This window comes from Mus musculus, chromosome 4, assembly GCF_000001635.26.
Source record: "Mus musculus strain C57BL/6J chromosome 4, GRCm38.p6 C57BL/6J".
NCBI classification, from domain to species: Eukaryota; Metazoa; Chordata; class Mammalia; order Rodentia; family Muridae; genus Mus; species Mus musculus.
The window spans coordinates 16,681,297-16,686,102 of NC_000070.6; positions in this window are offsets into that span (position 1 = coordinate 16,681,297).

Sequence of the window (4,806 nt, forward strand, 5' to 3'; positions counted from 1 at the left end):
ACACTGCTGTTGAGTTCAAGGAACCCATCTTTTGCAAGATAACACAGACATTCATGGAAATTGTTCCAGTAAGTGAGTGTAATGCATGAAATGTTGAAGCACAGATTGGCAAAAAAGTAGACCAGGGAAATCTTCTCCAAAATAGTGACATTAAAATGTAACCTTCAAAGAAAATGTATTTAATGAAAGAGTGTGATTTTGAAGTTTGTATTCCTTCAAAAGCAAGCCCAGAAACAGATTTGGATCCAAGTACTTTTTCTGGTACTTAGTAACAGGAAGCTTACATGGAAGAATGCAAAAAGGTGACAAGATTTTCTAGTCAAACATCTCACCTCTGGGACAGATACAAGTGAGTAACAAGGAAGGAAGGAAGGAAGGAAGGCTTTATTTTGCATCATGACATACTGGATAGTCCAGATGATTTCAGGACTGTGTTGAAATCAGGATATCATAATCACATGGTATAGCAGAGTAAAGAGCTACTTACTATATGGCCTCCAAGAAGCAAAGAGAACAATTGGAAGGAGCACAGGACAAAATGCATCTTTTAAAAGCACATCCTCAAGGACTTCCAATTAGGTCCTAACTACTAATATTTCTATCATCTTTTGACAATGCCTTTAAACCATGCCCCCATCAATGGCATAATTCGCTGATAAAATAAGACCCCTCATCGTCTATGATGGTTTGACTGCTAATTTCACAGGATCTAGAATCACCTTGGAGACTGATTTCTGGACATGTCTGTGAGGAACTTTCTTGACTAGGTTAATTGAGGTGTAAAGTATAGTTTTCAGTATTTAATGGGCTAGGATCCCAGATCACATAAAAATGTGAAAGCTAGCTGTGCATATTCATATTCTGCTTTATGACTAAGGATGAAATGTGACCAGCTGGGCTCTTGCTCCCAGCATGGTGTCTCTCTATCTTCTTATATTTTTGGTTTTGAGCCTAGCCTTTAAAGGCTGAGCCATCTTTCCAGCCCCCACCCCCAACTTCTACCATGTGTTTCTCATCACAATGGGGTGGTCCTTTTGAAATATAAGCAAGAGTATATTCTGACCCTCTTAAATTGTTTCTTCTCAAGCATTTGGTCAAAGTGCAAAGAAAAGCTGCTAACACAGTACCAAATCACTTTTTGAAAACACCATTTCTGAACATTGCTAAATTGGAAACTAAGAACTCAGCATCGAAGACCCTTTGGACAATGCTTTATACATGTCATTGCAATAGGAAACCAAATAAAAGTTGTACTCATAAGTACATTACCATGGACAATTGAGAATCAGTTTCATTGGTGCTCCTTTGAGAATCCATTTGCTGGGGAATTTACTGAATCTATCATAGACTATATTCTAGGTAAAATAACAATTCTAAAAATGCAAAGGAAACTGTGATACAGATAAGGAATGTCTAAGAAGGAAATTTATACCTGAAGTTTGATTATGTTAAAAAAAAAAAACCAAGAATTTAAATTAGACATTTTTTTTCTTTTTTTCATTAAGATTTGTGCCCCCAATGCCCTAGCATATTTTGCAGGTATACTGTAGATCAAAAGTTTTGTGACTGGGTTGGTGTTTACTTATCTCATTTGGAAGCTTTCAGAGAATCTTTACATGTCATAGACACTAAAAAATGGGGATGAATTTTCTATGTAGGCATCAGCTCAACGTCAACATGTTTAAAGAGTTGTGTGGTATTGTCTTCAATAATGGGGTCTTGCTGTTAGTTTACATAGAGCAATTCATTGTCTTGGCAACAGCTTGGGTTTTGGTGATTTCCATGTGAGGTTTTTCAGCAAAAACTCAATTGGAAGAAAACCAGTCAAGGCACTGGATGCTTCATTTGGTGACAAGAGATGTGAGAGAGAATTTCTAGCTACTAATTGTTTGTAATCTTATTAGGATTGCTTTTCTAATTCATTGAAGAATTGAGTTGGAATTTTGATGGGGATTGCATTGAATCTGTAGATTGCTTTTGGCAAGATAGCCATTTTTACAATGTTTATCCTGCCAATCCATGAGCATGGGAGATCTTTCCATCTTCTGAGATCTTCTTTAATTTCTTTCTTTAGAGACTTGAAGTTCTTATCATACAGATCTTTCACTTCCTTAGTTAGAGTCACGCCAAGGTATTTTATATTATTTGTGACTATTGAGAAGGATGTTGTTTCCCTAATTTCTTTCTCAGCCTGTTTATCCTTTGTGTACAGAATTAGAAAGGGCAATCGGCAGATTCATCTGGAATAACAAAAAACCGAGGATAGTAAAAACTCTTCTCAAGGATAAAAGAACCTCTGGTGGAATCACCATGCCAGACCTAAAACTGTACTACAGAGCAATAGTGATCAAAACTGCATGGTACTGATATAGTGACAGACAAGTAGACCAATGGAACAGAATTGAAGACCCAGAGATGAACCCACACACCTATGGTCACTTGATCTTTGACAAGGGAGCTAAAACCATCCAGTGGAAAAAAGACAGCATTTTCAACAAATGGTGGTGGCACAACTGGCGGTTATCATGTAGAAGAATGTGAATTGATCCATTTCTATCTCCTTGTACTAAGGTCAAATCTAAGTGAATTAAGGAACTCCACATAAAACCAGAGACACTGAAACTTATAGAGGAGAAAGTAGGGAAAAGCCTCGAAGATATGGGTACAGGGGAAAAATTACTGAATAGAACATCAATGGCTTGTGCTGTAAGATCAAGAATCGATAAATGGGACCTCATAAAATTGCAAAGCTTCTGCAAAGCAAAAGACACCGTCAATAAGACAAAAAGACCACCAACAGATTGGGAAAGGATCTTTACCTATCCCAAATCAGATAGGGGACTAATATCCAATATATATTAAGAACTCAAGAAGGTGGACTCCAGAAAAACAAATAACCCCATTAAAAAAGGGGGCTCAGAGCTGAACAAAGAATTCTCACCTGAGGAATATCGAATGGCAGAGAAGCACCTGAAAAAATGTTCAACATCCTTAATCATCAGGGAAATGCAAATCAAAACAACCCTGAGATTCCACTTCACTCCACTCAGAATGGCTAAGATCAAAAATTCAGGTGACAGCAGATGCTGGCGAGGATGTGGAGAAAGGGGAACACTCCTCCATTCTTGGTGGGATTGCAAGCTTGTACAACCACTCTGGAAATCAGTCTGGCGTTTCCTCAGAAAATTGGACATAGTACTACCGGAGGATCCCGCAATACCTCTCCTGGGCATATATCCAGAAGATGTCCCAACCGGTAAGATGAACACATGCTCCACTATGTTCATAGCAGCCTTGTTTATAATAGCCAGAAGTTGGAAAGAACCCAGATGCCCCTCAACAGAGGAATGGATACAAAAAATGTGGTACATTTACACAATGGAATACTACTCAGCTATTAAAAAAATGAATTTATGAAATTCCTAGGCAAATGGATGGACCTGGAGGGTATCATCCTGAGTGAAGTAACCCAATCACAAAGGAACTCGCACAATATGTACTCACTGATAAGTGGATAATAGCCCAGAAACTTAGGATACCCAAGTATAAGATACAACTTGCCAAACGCATGAAATTCAAGAAGAACGAAGACCAAAGCGTGGACACTTTACCCTTTCTTAGAAATGGGAACAAAACACCCATAGAAGGAGTTACAGAGACAAAATTTGGAGCTGTGATGAAAGGATAGACCATCGAGTGATTGCCATATGCAGGGATCCATCCCATAATCAGCTTCCAAACACTGACACCATTGCATACACTAGCAAGATTTCGCTGAAAGGACCCAGATATAGCTCTCTCTTGTGAGACTATGCCGGGGCCTAGCAAACACAGAAGTGGATGATCACAGTCAGCTATTGGATGGATCACACGGCCCCCAATGGAGGAGCTAGAGAAATTACCCAAGGAGCTAAAGGGAACTGCAACCCTATAGGTGGAACAACAATATGAACTAACCAGTACCCGGGAGCTCTTGTCTTTAGCTGCATATGTATCAAAAGATGGCCTAGTCGGCCATCACTGCAAAGAGAGGCCCATTGGACTTGCAAACTTTATATGCCCCAGTACAGGGGAACGCCAGGGCCAAAAAGGGGGAGTGGGTGGGTAGGGGATTGGGGGGGTGGGTATGGGGAACCTTTGGGATAGCATTGAAAATGTAAACGAGGAAAATACCTAATTAAAAAAAAAAGGATTGCTTTTATGCCAGGCGGTGGTGGTGCACGCCTTTAATACCAGCACTTGGGAGGCAGAGGCAGGCAGATTTCTGAGTTCAAGGCCATCCTGGTCTACAAAGTGAGTTCCAGGACAGCCAGGGCTATACAGAGAAATTCTGTCTCAAAAAACCAAAAAAAAAAAATTGCTTTCATATATAGTATGCATTAGGTATCCTTATTGCTTACCAATGCCATTCAGTTCTAGCTGTTGTTCTTATTCTCCCCATCAACTCCATTTCCCCTTACTTTTGCCCCTGATCCTCCAATTCTTGCATCTCCTCATACAGTTCATTCACAAAATCGATTATATTTTGCTTTCCCAGGGATATCTGAGTTCATACCTGACCCTGCTTGGGTGACCAAGAACCAGAGTCTAGGTAACCCAGAGAGCTAGGGTAAAAGCAAATACTACTGATCAAAACAAAACAAACAAACAAACAAACAACATACATAGAAAAACAATAAAATACAACCAACCAATCAACCAAAAAAACAAAAACAAAAACAAAAACAAAAAAAAACCTTTAAAAGACCATAAAAACCCCAAAACAATGAAAAACAAAATAATAAAATGCAATGCATAGTTTGACAA